This window comes from Rhinopithecus roxellana, chromosome 14, assembly GCF_007565055.1.
Source record: "Rhinopithecus roxellana isolate Shanxi Qingling chromosome 14, ASM756505v1, whole genome shotgun sequence".
Taxonomy (NCBI): Eukaryota; Metazoa; Chordata; class Mammalia; order Primates; family Cercopithecidae; genus Rhinopithecus; species Rhinopithecus roxellana.
The window spans coordinates 1825952-1846445 of NC_044562.1; the positions used below are offsets into that span (position 1 = coordinate 1825952).

General features: G+C 38.2%; 1 protein-coding gene across 4 annotated transcripts in view; it reads left to right on the top strand.

The window, feature by feature from the left end:
- Window positions 1–20494, top strand: part of GTDC1 (glycosyltransferase like domain containing 1) — a 388102-nt gene that overhangs the window by 48173 nt on the left and 319435 nt on the right. For 2 of the 4 annotated variants that reach the window (XM_030916923.1, XM_010353831.2), the window contains one exon: window positions 5973–6142. The exons of the other annotated variants lie outside the window; for them this stretch is intronic. The gene's annotated coding sequence lies outside the window, so the exon portion shown is untranslated. The remainder of the gene's footprint in view (window positions 1–5972; window positions 6143–20494) is intronic. 4 annotated transcript variants of the gene reach the window in all.

Consider the following 20494-nt stretch of genomic DNA (forward strand, 5'->3'; position numbering starts at 1 on the left):
TTATACATTTATTTAATATGCATGTATCAATGATAAAAACCCCATACAAATGATATCTGTACCTATCCCTCTGAAACTTATTCTTTTTTCACCAATATTATATTTTTAGACTTATTTAGGTTAAAATAAATGTTGCTCTAGTTTAGTGGTTTTCAGAATGTGGTCCCTGACCAGCAATCTCAGCATCACTTGGGAACTTATTAAAAATACAGCTTCTTAGGCCAGGACTGAAAAAATAAATTGTGCCACCTAGTACAAAATGAGAATGGTGGGCTCCATGTTTAGAAACTATTAATAATGTCAAGATGGTGACAGCAGAGCATTAAACCAGGTGCAGGGTCCTTCTGTGCTTGGTAGCTGTGAAGCTAGCCCTGTCTAGGCCTCACTCCTGACCTAGTGAATAGAAACTCAGAGTAAGGACCAGCAATCTGTGTTTTAACAAACCTTCCAGGTGATTCTTTTGAATGTTTAAGTTGTGTTAGTTTTCTACGCTGCCATAACAAAATACCACAGATGAGGTGGTTTAAAGAACAGAAATTACAAACCTGCAGATGTACCCCTGAACCTAAAATAAAAGTTAAGAAAAAAAAGAAAAAAAATATTTTCTGAGTTCTGGAGACTTAAATTCTAAGATCAATGTGTTGGCAGGTTTGCTTTCTTCTGAGGTCTCTTTCCTGGCTATGCAGTTGTTCACCTTGTTTATATGGTCCTCTCTGGTCTATATACAAGCATCCCAGATTCCTCTTATAAGGACATTTCCTCTTATAAGGACACTAGTCAAATTAGATTAGGACTAACCCACTCCAATATCCTCATTTTGACTTAATCACCTCTTTAACGACCCCGCCTCCAAATACAGTTATTCTGAGGTGTTAGATGTTAGGGCTTCAACATACGAATTCTGGAGGGACACAGTTCAGCCCATAATACCACTACTATAGTTCAGTGAATTTTTAGGGCTTTATTATATTCAGTTGTATGATTATAGTGTATCTTTTGTGTAATTGCTGGACATTTAGGTTATTTTCCATTTTTTTCTGCTATAACAATGCTGCTGTGGAGAGTCTTGTATAAATATTTTGTGTATCTTGTGAATTTCTCTATTTCTGATGATATATAATGGGATAGAATTATTAGATTGTAGCAAGTAGAATCTCTGAGCTTTAACTGATATTGCCAAGTTGCTCAGCAATTTGGAAGTGAAGTGTAAGAGAATTCTTGTTTCACTAGCTCCCAGGCAACATTGATATTGTTAGACTTTTAAAAAAATATTCTGGTAGGCATGAATTTCATAGGGTTGTTTTAATATGCATTTTTCTGCTCATTGTTAACTGAGCATCTTTTTATGTGTTTATTGATCATTTAAGGTTTTCCTTCTCTGTGGATTACATGTTCATGTTTTTTTACCTGTTTCTTTTGGGTCATTTGTCCTTTTCTTATTGATTTGTAGACTTTTTCTCTCTAGCATCTGCATTTACACCATTATTGGTTATGTGTGGAAGAAATACATTTTTCCAGTTTGTAGAGTTATTCGCTTTGTTTATGAGGTCTTCTTTTCTGTAGAAGTTCTGAATTTTAATGGCAAATTTATCAGTTTCTTTTTCTTTATGGTTCTTTTCCTGTTTTTATTTTTGATACGGTATCTTGGTGTAGACTTAAAGTGCCCTGATGTCAATCGAATTACAACAAACAAAAACAAAATCATGCACTGCCTTTTGTTTAATGGAAGGCTGCCTCTATGCTATTGATTTTGCTAGTGTATAATTTTAAATGATGGTGTTTTGGCTTTAGGAGATGACTTTTTCTGTAACCCAGCACATGTGGTTTGGAACCATATTTTGAGTTGTTTAACAGCACAAGCTTCTATTTCTGTATATGGGTGGGTTTGTCATAATGATATTTAAATAAGTAAGTTTCATTGTCTGTTAGTAAATAAAAGAGAACAGTGACTCCATCTTTGGGTATGTGCTGTCTTGGGTTTTCTTGGCCTTTTGTAGCTCAGTATCATCATCTAGAAATACACTGAGTACTTTTTATGCTGCTAACACTAGTAGTGTTTATTTGGGAAATATTTGTTATTGTTATTTTACTGAAGAATTGGGCCATTTATTACCAAAAAGTAAGATTTTGTACCAGTCTAGGGCAACATTTTCTCTATGCTGAGTTCCCACATACACTTAGTACATTTTTTCAAATTTTATTACCTTCCCCCAGCCCTACTCCCTTGCCACAACTTCTAACAAATGCATATAATTGTGTCACTGATAGTTATAAATGTCTACTTGACTCATTGAGGGCCCATTGATTATTTGGATGTAGATTATGTATACTCCCTAGCCCCTGCTCTGGGAACATTTTGACTGTTTTCAGGCTTGCTTATATCTCCATTACAAAGCCATGGTGTATACCAAGGAGGAGGTGAATACCATCTTCCTAATTGTCATGAGTTACTTTTTGGTGGCCGAACTTGGTGGACAAAGTTCAATAAGTTTTAGGATGATGATAATTGAAACTAGTGTGGTCCAGTGTTAGTATCAGAGCTTGTTAGATTTGCAAATTTCTCAAGCCCCAGCCCAAACCTGCTGAATCAGAATTCCTAAGGATGAGGCCAGGGAATCTGTTTTAAGAAGCTCTCCAGGTGGTCTAAGGCAGGTATGTGAAGGGCTGTTCCATAGCATTTCCTTGCTTTCATACAGTTCTCTAAAGACAGCATAATATGGAATTTCTAACAGTGTAGTAGTGTTGATAGAGCAAGTTATAGTACTTGCTTGTAGCTCTTTTTTTTTTCTTGCTGTGAGGAGATGCAGTAGAGGGTGGGCAGGCTAGAAGAGTGTGAGGGAAGCAGGGCGGGCCTGATCCTTTCACTCTTCCTGGAAAACATTGGCCTTTATGTCTTTTCACTGTTTCTGCCTAGACTGCTGAAGTTATATAACCTTTTTGATGTGCATCTGATGTCCCTAATTTCAAAGTAAAAATCACTGATTTATTGAATATTTATTTGCATAAAGTCCTTGTTTGGCCCTGTAGAAGATAAGAGGAAATATATATAAAGTGTGATCCTCACCCACATACTGGAGTATCATAAAGACTTGGGTTCAAATTGTGCCATGGAACTTGACTTGAGCGGTAATCTTTGGCAGAGTTCTTAATCTCCCTACATCTCATTTTCTTCTGTTGTAAAATGAAAGCAGCACCTACTGTGCATTTGTTACTGGGATGTTCAAGGGATTAAATGAAATAATGTATATGAAACACTTTAAACATAGGCACTCAGTAAATGGTAGTTGGGTGCTATTATCATTATAATCATCATCTAGTTATTTCTGTATTTGAACATCACACTTGACTCTACAGGGCATACTATATTAATGGTCTAGGTGACACTTTTCAGGAATTGCTTTCCTGGCTCTGTGATGATTCCATCACGGTGGATAATTTAATTAGCCCATGCATGCTGAGCACTGTGGCTGTGGTGCTCAGTAAAAGACATGTGGTATAGAAAGAACCCGGGCTTTGCAGTCAGACAGATCTTGATCAGTCATTACTCCAACAGTCACGAGGTGTGCATCTTGGGCAAGTTGCTTAGTTTCTCTTCCGTTTCTCATCAGCTTCACAAAAAAAAAAGAAAGGAAAACACTCACCGTGATGGGTTATTGTGGAGATTAAGTGAGACTACATGTAAAGCTCTTGGCCCATAGTAGGTGCATGGTAATTTTTGTAATAAATGTTGCTGTGTCCCCTTCCTTCCTTTCATACTACAGAATTTCAGTGTCTGTTATCCCTAATATATATTGAGTTTTCTTCCACTCTTTGCGCTTAGAACTCATGAGGCTAAATCAAGAGGCTAAGTAACTTACTTGCAACAGAAATGTTAGAGCTAACTTAAGCAGAAGGGGATTTATTAAGGTGTAATGGTTTACTAGGTCTTTGAGGGAGCAAAAGGAAAAGACTATAGACTGAGCTTCTAGGTACAACTCCTGCTAGAACCACACTTTTCAGCTGTCTTACTAAGTGAGCTGTGCGCCATTTCTGGTCTCAGAACCCTAATGCTCTGCTCAAATTTAGAAGCTACCGAATGAAGAGCTTCAGTTTTTGCTGCTGGCCCTGGAAGAATCATTACCTCGCCTGCCATCATTGGTGGATCTGCCTGTGTTTGATGCTGACTTTCCATGTCTTCTTTCTCCCTTTGGCTTCCTAGGAGTGTTTCTCCTTGGGAATCCCAGGCATATGCAGATACTAGTTGCAAGGAGGTCTAGCAAAAGCACACTTTAGCTTTCTAGCCATTTTTATATTGTATGACATGCTAGAATGGGATTGGGTGGGTGTTGAGGACAAATCTTCTATATCTGCAACAACTTTCAAAAAGGAAAGGGGCATGGGACATACTGATTTAGCACCTTTGCTCTCTTAAAAGAGATGATAGTTTCAAAAGGGGAAAGGGAAAATGTCAATCCAACAGTGTTGATAGGAGGGAAGTTCTCTAGTAAAGAAAAAAAATATTTTGTAGGTGAAGCCCAATTATTAAAACAGTGTAAGACTCTAAATAGATTCTCTTGTGTTTATGTAGCTTATAGTATATAAAGTTGATTTTTAAGAATGTCTTGTGACTCTTTTTTTAGCTTCACAGTTTTGCATTAGGGTATGTGGATACAGCATTCCTGTCAGGCTGTCAGGTTTGCTCATTTTTGCCCATCAGAAGACAAGTATATATTCTTGTTGAATTGATATCTTAAAACCTAGATCCATGCAAAACTTTTGCAAATGTAAATAATTTATATTACTTTGAACACATTTATGGTGGTGTTCATATATTAAAGTAGAGTTGGGATGAAGGTAAAGTTTTCATGAAGTATAGTATCTGTTTTACGGTTCTGTAGACTAGTACTGTCTAATAGAAATATAATGCAAGCCATGTGTATAATTTTAATTTTTAATTTTTAACATAGCCACATTAAAAAAAGTAAAAATAAATATTTGAAATAAATTTTAATAATATGTTTAGTTTAACCCAGTATATCCAGAGTATCATTTAAACATGTGGTACTAGCCACATTTCATGTACTGTACATGTAGCTAGTGGGTACCTATTGTCTGCCTTACTTCATGCTAGAACTTTTCTGATTTGAGAAATACTGAAAAAGGCATGGCTTTACATACCACTATAGACATAAATAAAATTTCTCCTCATGTGTGCATGTGTGTCTGTGTATGTGTGTGTGTGGAATATGTATTTAATTTTTTAAATATGAGAGTCCCTGTTATAATTAGCAAGAGTTCTTAGGATTCATGGGAACTCTGTGAAATTATTTACAACTATGTATATATATTCAGGCCTTCTTCAGAGGAGAAGATCTGTAGTTTTTATCAGAATCTCAGGTGGTCTTGTGCCCTGGTAAAGTAACAGCCAAGCAAATGCTAGTATAGATATGTGAATTGGAATAGGTTGTTGGACTGGTGAGGCCAGGATGGATTCCTTAAGCGTTAAGCTTCCCTGCAATCATGGGGCTGTTAAGACTGAGCAGTAGGCAGTGGGAATGGTGGTATTTGTGCTGTTTCATAGATGAGGGCAGATGGTTCTGGGAACTGACCTGAGGTGGTAACAGACCAGGGTCATAATTATATTTAGAAGGTCTGACATGTAAGAGGACACTTAGAGTCTAGTGGACAAAGTCAAAGTCTGAGTCTGATGGAATAGGTCAGATTTTGAAGTCTAAGTAGACAGGCCAATGTCCCTGACAGGGAAGAGGGCTTAGGCAGAAATAGCATACTAACATTCAAGGCTTTTTTTTTTTTTTTTTTTTTTTTTGAGACCGAGTCTCACTCTGTTGCCCAGGCTGGAGTGCAGTGGCGCAATCTTGGCTCACTGCAACCTCCACCTCCCGGGTTCAAGTGATTCGCCTGCCTCAGCCTCCCAAGTAGTTGGGATTACAGGCACCCGCCACCACGCCCAGCTAATTTTTTTGTATTTTTAGGAGAGATGGAGTTTCATCTTATTAGCCAGGATGGTCTGGATCTTCTGACTTCATGATCCACCTGCCTCGGCCTCCCAAAGTGCTGGGATTACAGGCTAGAGCCACTGCGCCCGGCCATTCAAGACTTCGAAGGAATGTTCCAAGGGTTGAATTTTTAGCTCTTCATCATGGTGAGTTTTCCCAAACATGTTGAGTGTAAAGGAAAAAAAACAGTATTTTTTCTTACTCTCATACAGCACTCAACACTGTTAACACCACATTTTTCCATTAGACAGCAACTGGGTGTCCGATAATTGAATTCAATTCTGACCCCATCCACCTGGAGATAGGGTCAGATTCTACAGCTAAGGGCTCAGTCCCGCAGTACTGCTCCCCACAACCCACCTTCAGATGCCAGTCGCAAGTCCCTGGTTGTGATCTGTGCTTCTGATTGACTGGGTATAAGATATAAATCAGGGTTCCCATGACCTACTCCTCAGGTTTAATTTGCTAGGAGGGCTTATGGAACTCAGGGAAACACTTATGTTTCCTGGGTTATTATAAAGGATGTCACAAAAAGTATGGACCAGCAGCTAGAGAGGAAAGAGATGCATAGGACAAGTCTGGTGGGGTGCAGAGCTTGCATGCCCTCTCTAGGCATACCACCTTCCCAGTATCTCCATGCGTTCAGCAACCTGGAAACTCCTCGAACTGAACCCCTTTGGGGTTTTTATGGAGGTTCATTATATAGTCATGATTGATTACATCATTGGTCATTGGTGATAAACTCAATCAACGTTCAGACCCCATCACCTCCCAAAAGGTCAGGGGATGGGGCTGAAAGTTCCAGCCCACTAATCACATGGTTTGTATCCTGGCACCCAGCCCCCGTCTTGAGGGTATCCAGGAGCCTACTAAGAGTCACCTCATTAGAACAATACATGCTCCTATCACACAGGAAATTCCAAGAGATTTAGAAACTGTGTCAAGATTCTCCTATCACTCAGGAAATTACAAAAGTCTTAGGAACTCTGTCAGGAACTGAGGTCAAAGACCAAATAGAACAAGATTGTGCTAGTGCCCCTATTACTTAGGAAATCACAAGGGCTCTAGGAGCTCTATGCCAGGAACCATGGTTGGAGAACAAATATATATTTCTTTCTTTTTTTTTTGTTTTTTTGAGACGGAATCTTGCTCTGTCTGATCTTGGCTGACTGCAACCTCTGCCTCCCAGGTTCAGGCAGTTCTCCTGCCTCAGCCTCCTGAGTAGCTGGGACTACAGATGTGTGCCATCACGCCCAGCTAATTTTTATGTTTTTAGTAGAGATGGGGTTTCACCATGTTGGCCAGGATGGTCTTGATCTCTTGACCTTGTGGTTCACCCACCTCGGCCTCCCAAAGTGCTCTGGTTACAGGCGTGAGCCACCACACTCGGCCGTATATTTCTTACTATCACAATGTCACACTGGGCCATTGGCCCTAAGAAGAAAGTTATATGAAGTCTTGTGTTTGGAGAGGGTTGTGACCCTCAAATTCCTGCCCACTCCAGAATTCTATAATTTAAATTCAATAAATTCCCTTCCAATAAATGGTTACATCCAGTAATTTATGTCCTTGTCATATGTTTTACTTCAAGGCACAACTCTTATGTTTCAGCACTGGTGTGTGTTCTTGATCATGAATTTACTCCTTAGGAGACCAGTCCTTAGAGCACTCCTTCAAACCTTCTGAACTTGAGTTCTTTTCTCTCCCCTGCCTTGTGGTGTTGATTGGGCATTTTGAGCCCTGAGATAATGGTCAGACCATCCTATGAAAGGTTAGTACTTGAACCAGCAGCTTTGTTTCCTGTTTTTTATTTGTTGCCGTCACAGTTTAGAGGAGAGTAGAAATTGTCATACCCCTTTTGTACATATGCCAGCTTGTTAAAAGAAGTCTTGTTCCCTGAGGATTAATTGAGGTCATGTTGGAATAACATCTTAGGGAGGAGTCCCCTGGAGAAATTTTCCAGAAAAAAGTGAGAATGCGTTTGTCTTGATCTAATTGAACATTTCCTGTAATATCAGTATTTACAGACCTTTTTGGTTTTTTTTTAGCTTTTAATCATTTCATTTCAGCGTTCATGTTTTATAAGAAAATATTTCATGTGGTGAATTTGAATATACATGAGATGAAAGTGTTGGAGTTTTCTGAAGTAGAAAGGTACATAAATACTGGATTATTTATCAGTTTAGTAGGTATGTACATTTCTGATTGTTGCTTCAATGTTCCATTGTTTTCCCTTCCTTTTAGTATTTTAAAATAATTATTACTAGGAATTCTTGCTGTCATTATTTTCTACCAGTCAGATCTTTGAATTGATCATATTAACAATATAAAAAATTGTGTGGCTTTCTGTTTCTCAAATTTCATGCAATTCAGATGTCAGAACCTTCTATGTCTTTATAGCTAAAATGGGAATTTTAAAGGTTAAAGAATCAAATAATGAAATTGTGATTTTAATGCAAGTTTTTAATGCCCCAAAGTATATCTGTGCCTGTGTATGCACACACACACCACGCGCGCGCATGCACACATACATACACGCATGCACACACACACACACACATATATAATGTAGGTTTCCATTTGCCTCAGTCTTAAAATTAGCATTTGTAACAGTTCTGGTAGTATAGTTTGCCTTGTGAGGAACCCAGAGGCCTGATACTGTGTCAGTAAAACTGTCTCATAGGTATGATTCAAGCAGTTTTATTAGCAACATATGGGGTATGAAGGAGCCACAGAGGGGAGTGTGGAGTGTGAGGGTGCTGGTCTGTCTTTTTTGGCATGTAATTAGATCAGTCCTCATGCATAGTGTTATTTGTTGCTGCTTAGGGAATATGGAAAAATAGCATCTAATGTAGTGAAACAAAAATCAGAATAAATTATAATTGCCGAGTTTATAGGGAATTGTTTGGATAAAAGATGTATTTTTTCAAACCTAAATTTTGTTTGGTATTTTAAACAATCAGTATTTTAAATTAAAACCCACATTTTCAGTGATTTTAATTTTTGGATTAACTTTATACAATAGATGCATAACTGAGTTTCATAGATGGGGAAGAAATTTGTTTTTTTTTTCCCCTGTTGTGACAATATATGGTTCTATTTAGTTTCACTAAATATTAATTTTTCTTTGGAGTTATTTGTAGCATTTGAATGATTACAGTATGCTGATTAATAGATGCTACATAGAGAACAATATCAGACACAGCTTGTGGGCTTATGGAGTTTCATTCTATAAAAGCAATCACATATAGAGAATGTTTAAATAGTCAGTGGTAGAAATGATACACATATATGTCAGCAAAGTGGTTACCTTTGGGAAAGAAGGAGGGGCATGGGATCAGGGAGGGGTATGTAGGAGCTTCATTTGTAAGTTTTTTAGACTTCTCTTTCAACTAAGATTATTGATTGTCAGAGACTTTAAACAAGAGATTCAGGTTGAGGCAAAGTTAGTAGAATAGTTTGTTTCATTTTCCTTCCCTATAGATATTACCTGACTTGCTCAGTACAGTTTTTTAAAGGGAGGGGGGTAAACTTGTAGAGATTGAGGGAAAAGCCATAGTGGTGGGGGAGCAGGGAGCATTCTGGAAAGAGCCCTGTAGAAAAAAGTACTGAAATGTTTTTTAAACTTCTTCGCAGTTTTGCTCACTACCTTCAGCGTTAGATTATTGTCTACTCTGAATTTTACTGGTGATTTATCAGTCTTTATGTAGGAAAGTTACTGAGAAGTAAAATTTCTTTACTCTAGATTTACATTTGGCTTTAAGACTGTACTCTGAGACCCAGTCCTCTGAAATGGATAATTCTTAAACTAATTCTCAAATGGCTAGTCTGGTTCCTTCTGTATGCTGGTGAAAGAATATCAGAAGCCGAGCTGTTCAGTATTTAGATTTTAGTGATTAAGAAAGCAGCATGGATTATATGTTTATTTCTAGAGTGTGAGCAAATAGGGCCACACTTCAAGTGCTTTTCAAATGCTTGTGACTACTGTCATGTTTTATGATATGATGATTTTATCTAACAGCTATTTCCATGGAGTTACTTTATTTGCGGAATAGACCAAACTTCTGCTTAAAAATATAAAGAAATCTTTACACTTACCCTTCCTGTGAAAATTTGCTTGAAAGACCAAAAAGAGAAGTACATTTATGTAGTTTTGTTTTACTGGGGGAAAAAACTAATAAGAATTAGTTGTGTAATAGGTGGGAGTGATTTTAGACATAAGAGAAAATATTAAGAACTTGTAATCTTTAATTAGAGAAAGTGAACTCTGCTCAAGGAAATGTAAGTAAATAGTAGTAATCTTAAATTTATTATTTAAACTTATCTTTCCTACGAGATCTTTTAAGAGTAGCTAAGAGATATCTTTTATCCAATTTGCATTTAACTGTTACTATCTTTTCTTGGAAGATCACCTTCTTTTTATTTTTTAATTTTTTTTGTTTTACTTTAAGTTCTGGGATACATGGGCAGAACGTGCAGGTTTGTTACAAAGGTATACATGTGCAGTGGTGGTTTGCTGTCCCATATCAACCCATCGTCTAGGTTTTAAGCCCCACATGCGTTAGGTATTTGTACTCGTGCTCTCCCTACCCTTGCCCCCCACCCCCAGCAGGCCCTAGTATGTGATGTTCCCCTCCCTGTGGTCCATGTGTTCTCGCTGTTCAACTCCCACTTATGAGTGAGAACATGTGGTGTTTGGTTTTCTGTTCCTGTGTTAGTTTGCTGAGCATGATAGTTTCCAGATTCATCCATGTCCCTGCAAAGGACATTAACTCATTCTTTTTTATGGCTGCAGAGTATTCCATGGTTTATATGCACCATGTTTTCTTTATCCAGTCTATCATTGATGGGCATTTGGGTTGGTTTCAAGTCTTTGCTGCAATTATTGTAAATTACGCTGCAGTAAACATACATGTGCGTGTATCTTCATAGTAGAATGATTTATAATCCTTTGGGTATATGCCCAGTAATGAGATTGCTGGGTCAGGTGGTATTTCTGGTTCTAGATCCTTGAGGAATTGCCACACTGTCTTCCACAATGGTTGAACTAATTTACACTCCCACCAACAGTGTAAAAGCATTCCTATTTCTGGGAGACCACTTTCTAAACAATGTAGAAATCCTAAGTGACTGGATAATCAGCATTTTACTGTATAGACATTCATAACTAAGTATGTCCATTAGCGTTCAGAGAATAATTGAAATAATAAAATGTGGTATTATAATATTAAAAAATCTGTTAAGCATATAATATATAGATTAATTAAAATAACCCATCAAACTATAAAATAATGATTAATAGTTACTGCCTTGTATTTGTGACACTCTCTGTGTATTAAAATTATAATGCTTCACAAATGTAATTATATTTCTTATATACGCTGTTTTATTTTGTGATTATAACAGTTTTGGAAGTAGGTGGAGTAGGTGAGTTTTTTTTTTTTTACTAAATGCGGAAGTTGGATAGCATAGCAATTAACTGGTTTTTCCGTGTGGACTGGACTAAAACCAGAGTTCCTAACTTCTAGTTTAGTGTTCTTTCCTTCTGGACCTTAGTCAGAATCAGGGAAATTTGGATTTTTCTGGCCTGTTGTATATTTTTCTTAGGTCGTTTTATTTTGGCATGTTTCATTAGAACCCCTTCCATATCTTGGAAAGCAAAAAGAGCCAACTATATATAATCAGTTATTTATAATTAGTACTTTTGACCATAGATTTTTGGGGTGAGAAGGATAAAACTTGACCCAAATGGTATTTTTGGATTATGTCTGTATTTATATATTATTAGTTTGGTGTAACATTTTACTATGCAAAAAATAAAAACGTTTAAAAATTAACTTGGTATCATTCACGGTTGTGAAATTAGGACAAAAGTTTTGGCAGTTGGGGTACAAGCAGAATCTGTTTTTCTCTTTCTCTTTTCTTTTGAAGAACTGCATCAAGCAACATCCTAGGACCCTTAAGATTCTAGGGGGAGTTTTACTCAGCTTCTCCCGTTATGGTTTTTGGAATTATTATTATTTAAAAATGATCTTTTGGGATTATATTTCACTTTTAAATGAATTAAAAGTAACTGTGAGTGCTTATTTAAATCAAATATCGGTTAGTGTATATTATGAATGGAAACTCAAAAAGACATTTGTAATATCTTATGTAGATTTATATAGGCTTTAAGACATGGAAACTTGGGGGCTGGGTGCGGTGGCTCCTGCCTGTAATCCCAGCAGTTTGGGAGGCTGAGGCGGGCGGATCACCTGAGGTCAGGAGATCAGGACCAGTCTGGCCAACATGGGGAAAGCCTGTCTCTACAAAAATACAAAAATTAGCTGGACATGATGGCGGGTGCCTGTAATCCCAGCTACTCGGGAGGCTGGGGCAGAAGAATCACTTGAACCTGGGAGGTGAAGGTTGTAGTGAGCCAAGATCGTGCCATTGCACTCCAGTCTGGGCGACAGAGCAAGAGTCAAAAAAATCAAAAGCAAAAACAAAAAAAAAAAACAAAAGAAATGGAAATTTGGGGCCATTAGAAAAGAATGTTTACTTAATAATTATAACATGGTAATATTATTTAACTACTCTTTTTAGTAATGTATAATTTATTCATTCCCACAAAGGTTACCTTGACTTGTCTATATTTTTTGGTCAGTTTAGGCTGTTATATAACAAATACATCCTCAACTGGGTGGTTTAAACAACAGATATTTATTTCTTACAGTTCTGGAGACTGGGAAATCCAAGATCAAAGTGGCTAGCACATCCTTTGTCTGGTGAGGGCTTGCTTCCTGGTTAGCAGATGGCCACCTTCTCATTGTATTGCCACGTAGCAGAGAGCAGAGAGGAAAGAAATTCTTTGGCATCTTTTATAAGGGCACTAGCCCCATTCATGAGGACTCCTCCCTCAAATCCTAAATACTCCTGCCTTAGTCTATTGTGCATTGCTATAAAGGAATACCTGGGTCTGGGTAGTTTAGAAAGAAATGAGCTTTATTTGGCTCCCAGTTCTGCAGGCTGTACAAGAAACATGGCACCAGCATCTGCTTCTGGTGAGGGCTTCAGGGAACTACCACTTATGGCAGAAGAAAGGGAGCAGGCGTTAGAGGGAGGAAGAAAGAAGGGAGGAAACCATTAGGCTATTTGTAACAATCAGTTCTTGTGGGGAGTTTATAGAAGGAGAACTCACTCATTACCATGAGAATGGCCCCCAAGTCATTCATGAGGGATCTGATTTCCTGATCCAAACTCGTCCCATCAGGCCCCACCTCCAACACCTCCAGTACCTCCAATATTGGGAATCAAATTTCAGCATGATATTTAGAGGGAACAAATATTCAAACTGTATCACCTCCCATTGGCCCCACCTTCAAATATCATCACACTAGGGATAAGGGTTTAACATGAATTTTGAGAGACACAGTCAGTCCATAGCACTACAGTTGTTAGTAAGTGTAATGTATTGAAATACCTTATTTAGAGCATGTGAATGAATTGTAATCAGATATTTAGATCACTGTTAGGGCTAACTCACCTCTCTCTTTTTTTGTCTTTCGGTTGCAGGAAAATTTTCATCTATTTTACTACTTATATATAACTTTCGGGAGATTTTGAAAAACCATAGTTCTGTTTCTCCTGTGGAAGTGTTAAAAATCCTAAGAAGCTTTCTTGAGATAAAGTTTGTCCCCTTTCAATTATTAAATGTGCTTTTCTCTTATCTGTGAATTTCACCTTCAGTTTACTGGCAACTGCTTTTTCTTGTTAGGATCATAGAATTATGATTAACTCCTTGCAATCTGGCTTTTGTCCCACCTCTGTACTGGAACTGTACTCGTGAAGGTCACTGGTGAGCACATCTAGCTGAATGTAGGGGGTTATTTTTTGCAGTTCTCAATCTCCTTGACATGCTAATGTCACATGACCTTGGCTTTTCAGCTACACGAGCACTTTCCTTTGAAGTCTCTGCTGCCCACTCTTCTTCTGGTAATACCTGTCTCTGAGGTGTTAAGGTGGGTTTGTACTTTGCCTTTGCTAGGCGTTTACTTATTCCATTTTGAATCTTATAATAACTTTAGTTATTCTTGTTTAGCATTTGTATCATAGATAAATCATAATTCTCTCACCCTGGTAGATATTGCTGGTGATTCACAGAGTTCCATTTCCCATCATTGCCTATCACCTAAACTCTAGTCCTGCACTTTCATCTTAGAATAGATCCCAAATCATCTCCTTCAGAGTATTTTTTTCCCTCTAAATTTCTGTGTTTCTTTTAAAGAAGCATTATTTTAATACCTTGACATTTTTAGTGTGGTGTCTCTTATGCCATGTCCCTTACTTTCCAATACCTCTAATGTCCTTGAATCTTTCCTGAAAATATTTTCTAAAATTGCCCAGTGTTCTTCATTTCTTTCTTTTCCCTAAAGTACCTTATAGTTTGTGAAACACTTTCAAATGTATTTTTTTCTTGAGTTAAAATAACCCGTACAACAAATTTGTGAAATAAGAAGGTCAGAGTTTATTAACTCAGTCTGCAGATGGGGAAATACGTACTGAAAGTAGTAGTGACTTGCCTGAGGTATCATTGCTGATTAAGGGTAAAGCCATTACTAAGGCCAAGGTAAAGTGAATTTAAGATTATACCTGTGCCCAAAGCAAGTGACTATCGCAATTTCCTCTTAAGATACCTTTCAACTTCCAGTCCTCCTTTAATTCACTTTACTTACATTGCTAGATTAATGTTTGTAAAACCAATCACAGTGGCAGCTACTATCAATTGGTACAATGTCTCAGTCACTGATCTAAATACCATCTAATCTTCAAAACTACCATGCAAAGTAGATATTGTTATATCTATAGGTAAGGAAAATTTTATGTATAAGGAAATTGAGGCTTACAGAAGTTAAGTGTGATGGGGCTGTGGGGTAGTGATTTCAGCCCTGGCTCCCAAGCTCTGATTCTTTTTTACAACCACTTTTTGTTTGCCATTTTTCAAATTCTGGATGTTACCCCTCTTTCTAAGAACTTACTTTGGCTTCCTTTTGCTAGTTAATCCATTTATACCCCTTTATTAACCTTTTAGTGTCTTCAATTATTTGGTCATAAATTTCCTTTCCATCATTTTCTCCAGTAACCCTCCACAGTGAACTCTGCTCTTGACCTTGTTCTCTTCTCACAATGACCTCATCTAGTCCTACTTTCTCACATTCTTAGCTGGTTATTTTCTCCCTTTATAGAATTACTTCACCTCAAATTCTTTACGTATTCCAGCTCTTTAACTTCTACTTCTCAACTCTTAGTGAACACTTAGAGCATACAGGGGGCCATGATAGGAGCTGTGAATATAGATGAATGTGTGGGCCTTGTTGGGGAGGTGAGCAGTTGATGGAATGAGTCAAACTGGATTCTCCACTCTGATTTGAGAGTACTGGCAGAAGGTGGTGTGCCTAGGTTGCTAGGGATGTGATTAATTTTACCTGAGTAATTGGGGAAGATGTGACATAAGAATGGACATTTGAGCTGTAGCCTTAAAGGAAGAGGAGGAGGTCTACAGTTAGAGAAGGGGTGGGAGGAGGGCATTTTTATTTTTGAGACGGAGTCTCGCCCTGTCGCCAGGCTGGAGTGCTGTGTGGTGCGATCTCGGTTCACTGCAACCTCCACCTCCCATGTTCAAGCAATTCTCCTGCCCAGCCTCCCGAGTAGCTGGGATTACAGGCGCGTGCTACCACCTCCGGCTAATTTTTTTGTGTTTTTAGTAGAGGTGGGGTTTCACCGTATTAGCGAGGATGGTCTTGATATCCTGACTCGTGATCTGCCCACCTCAGCCTCCCAAAGTTCTGGGATTACAGGCGTGAGCCACCGCACCTGGCCGAGGGCGTTCTTGAAAAAGGAAATGTTGTGTGAATACAGGAATGAACTTACAGATATGTATGCCATATTTTGTAGTGTGAATGTTAAAGGCATTTGTTGCAAGGCCATGCAAAGTGGTGTATTGCTGCTGATAGGCCTCAAGTGACTGACCTTCCCTTGGCTGAATCATCCCAGTTCAAGTCTGGTGTTTGACCTTATACTTTCAGACACCTGATTGGCTGAGCCCATTGGGAGTGGGTCTGTCTCAGGAGTGGGCTTACATTAACCAAGATCTTGGAAACTGATATATGGATATCTATATATTTATATATATAGTTTGTTGGTGTGTCAGTTTATTAATTTCCAATGAGAAATACAACTGTCAAGTAGATTGGATTGCTTAACTTGACAAATCATTACACTTCCTCCCTGTCTTCCTGTAGACAGGATTCTTGGGAAGCCAGGTTATTAATATGGAGGTCAATTGATTGAGAAATACAGCTGTCAAGTTTACTCAGCGTTTCTGACCGTTGTGCTCCTTCTCTCCTGGCAAGATACATGGGAAGTCACATTACTGGAAGACCACAGGTTGAACATGGAAAGAGAACCAGGAAGGATATTTGTTTGAAGAAGTATCTCTCGCCTCAGTTAGCTTGAGGCAATCTTACCCACTATAGGAATATCTTTGCCAAGGAAACTATGTTATTGGAGTCAAGTCAGCCACCACTTTCCCTCTCATGGTAGCTTAGTTTGACTTTGTCAGCATTTGCCTAGGTCACTTCTTGGATTTCTTTCCTGATCAGCCTCACCTGTATTTCCCATACCTTCTGGATGGGTGCATTCTCCCTTTAGATATGTTTAAATATTCTGTCAAGTTACAGGGAAGTCGCAAGAACTAAGGAAGCAGGGGAATTTTCATATCTCTGTTTTGATCCATTTGGTTTTAAGTCACATTTGCTTATTTTCAGTTATTTGGGACCAAAATCAGGGTATGATAAATAGCCCCCTGAAAATGTGAGATTTGGTGGTGGTGGGATGTGGGAAATAAGGCTAGAAAGGAAAGTTGGGACCACATTGTGAAGGATCTTGGTTGGGTGCCATACTAAAAATTTCAAAGTATTCTCAATTAATTCTCCTCCTCACCTCTCTAATTAGTTTTTTCCCCACAATAAGATTGTCTTTTCAGCTTTTAAATTTTTGTTATCTGTATCCTACTATAGAATATATGATATTGGCTCTCAGTAGACCCTTAAGAGATCATATAATTTATCCCCTTTGTGTTTTGACAAATACATATTAGGTATTATTATCTGCATTTTAAACATGAGGTACAGGAGGCTTGCAAACTTACGTTCTGCTTCTCTTCTTAGTTCAGGCTATTTCTACAGCTTCTTTTATCCCTCATTGTTTTAGGGAAGGTATTTTTATTTTATTATATAGTGTATCTTTTTATATTATTATATAATGTTTCTATCATAGAGCTTATGTTATATACATGAATAGCTCCCATTAATTAATTGTAATGTATCTGTCTCTTTTCTGTCCAGGTAGCTTGCCAGTTCTTTATATTTAGGTGGACCTCATACTCATTCTTTTTGTCTTTTATAATGCCTAGCCCAGTTGAATTTCAAGCAATACTTAGACAATAGATTACAGTTTTAAAGCCAGAAAGTATCTTGGTCTAGTGCAGTATTCTGATTTTCTTTTTGGAGACAAAGTCTCGTTCTGTCACCCAGGCAGGAGTGCAATGGCATGATCTTGGCTCACTGCAACCTCTTCCTCCTGGGTTCAAACAATTCTCCTGCCTCAGCCTCCCAAGTAGCTGGGATTACAGGCGTCTGCCATCAGATGCCTAGCTAATTTTTATATTTTTAGTAGAGACAGGGTTTCACCATGTTAGCCAGGCTGGTCTTGAACTGACCTCAGTTAGCCAGGCTGGTCTTGATTCCCACATGAGGAAGCCAAGGTCCAGGGCAACTGTAATTTGCCGTAGAGCACATGATTGGTAGAGCCATGACCAGGATCCAAATATAGTGACACTGTGTCCAGACATCTTTGCACAAAGTACACTTTGCACTTTCTCTTTATTCACCTGAACGATGTTTTCCGTAGGTGTAAAAGAGACCATCAGAGGTCACCCATATCAATGTACAGTATCCAAAACCACTGTATTAAAACTTAAATTGGCAGCCTTTCTTATTGGTCCTGGGAACAGTGTAGTTTTAAATGTCTTGGATCTTATTGTTAGGTAAAAATTTGAGTGAAAAAAAAAAAAGAATGAAAGGGGGACATAGGGAAGGGAGCACATATCCTGAAAACTTGCTGTGTACCTGCCAAACAGTACGTGCTTTAAGTGTGTCAACTCGACTGTGGAGATGTGGGTTGTGAGCCATGGTCTACAGACCTATTCTTCCCTCCTCTCCCCTCCTCTCCTCTCCCCTCCCCTCCTCTCCCCTCTGCCTTCTCCCCTCCTCCTCCCCCTCCCCTCCCTTTTCCTCTGGAAAACATCTTTCAGGTGAATAAAGAAAAAGTGCAATGTCATTCTTCCCTCTCCTCCCCTCCTCTCCTCTCTCCCCTCCCTTCCCATCTCCCCCTCCCCTCTCCCACCTCCCATCTCACCTTTTGTCCTATCTCCCCTCCCATTCCATCTGCCCTGCCCTCCCTCTCCCTCCTCTCCCTGTCCCCTTCCCTCCCCTCCCATCTCCTCTCCGCCCTTTCTTTCTGTTTTTTCTTTTGAGACAGAGTCTTGCTCTGTCTCAGGCTGGAGTGAGGTGGCATGATTGTAGCTCACTGTAGCCTCGAACTCCTGGGCTCAAGCTATCCTCCTGCCTCAGCCTCTTGAGTAGCTGAGGCTAGTGGTGTGACCCACAACCCCCAGCTTATTTTTTAATTTTTAATTTTTTAGAGATAGTGTTTTGCTATGTTGCCCAGGCTGGTTTGTAACTCTGAATTATACTTCATTGTTACAGCCCTTAGCCAAAGCCCTTAAGAATAGCATCTTGGATAGCAGATACTACACTGAACTTCCTAATGAGGAGCAGTCCAGCAGCCATCTTCCATTGTCTGTGGTAATGGTGGTAAATGTTGGTACTGGAGCTGGGTGGCAGTGCCTGACTCACTAAATAACCTTCCATTTTCTAACCATGGTGCATGGCTCATGTTTTTGACCTTTTATGTATATATCATTGTTGCCATTTCCGTTCTGTGGGAGAAGAGCCCACATGTTTCTTCTGTCTACAATCTTACTTTCCATTTTGTTAATGCTCCTCTTTTCTTCTCTTTCTGCCTCCACCCTTTTTACTCTGGGTGTGGAGAGAAAATTGGATGTGCTTGTATCAAAGTTACTTAAATGGATCAGCTTTAACTTTTTCCCCTCTGAATTCTTCTATGTTGATATGGAGGGCAAAAAAAAATAAAAAGAAGGTGCTGCATAATCACATTGTCTTCCAGCAAAACAATTTTCAAAAATGACAAGATATATGCAATTCATAACTTATATAAAGTTTATCATTCATATTTATAAAATCTGTGTTTTGGTGCTAAATGCACTTCAAGTTTCAAAGAATAGTTTTAAAATACTTTTGAATCATCTCCCTGAGAGCTTTCAACACTGTATAAATAGTATACTTTTTAGCATTTCCTGTTGCATACCTGCAGTTTGCATCATCTTTGAGAATGTTTACCACTTTTTTGCAGGGCATATGTGGAGACTCAACTAACAAATGTCATTATGTATGTAGGTTTCAAAAAGCAACTGGAGGAAATTATATTTAACCTTTTTGAAGAGTTGTTATCTGGGCTTTCCCCCATTTCAGGGCAAAACCAGGTGTAAATCAAGGACATGCATTGATATACATATTTTTGAAAAAATAATCCTTTTAGGTTTTGCTAGTTACTGTTTTTGCTTAAATATCCTCCCCCCTCCCTGAAATTTAGAATGTTTCTGGTAAATAGTTTAATCTGGTAGTTCCCATCACTTTGTTCATTCAGTTAATTCTTAAGGATTGTTTCTTAAAAAGAGCAACACAGTTATGATTAAATGTGTTCTTAGGAAAAAATATGCTAAGAAGGCATTTGACTTTCCCCCTTATGCCAAAAAGCGTATTAGACTGGTAGGCTGTACAGAGGGAGGTAACTCAGGAGAATAGCATGAGGTAGAAGATACTGAAAAACAGTAAGGCAGAGTGAGAGAAAACAATTTTTTCTAGAATGGGAAGTATGGTTCCTTTTTCCCAATAGAAAAGCTCAAACCCTATGCCACTATGTTGAGATGCCATTTTTATTTATTTAGATTTTGCTTTAGTTTAAAGGTGGGAATAAGATGACCTCCTTTTTTTTTTTTTTTTTTTAAATCTTATATCTGCTATATTACAAAAAAATTTATAGCATTCACTAAGTATGAATTAATGTTTAAATTCTGTTAGGTGTATATATGTTGTATTTATTCTTCCAGGTTTTATATTTCGTTAGAACAATGCCTTTCATTTAGAACATAACATGTTTCATGTATGGTTTATAATTATCTAGTATAAGCGTTCTCTTATTAAGTGCCTGATGGCACTCACTTAAGTTTAATACAGTTTAATGTCTATTTTACTTCTATATAGAGGGCATTAGTTACTGATTGAATAAATGAGTGAATGAATGAAGTACAGGAATAT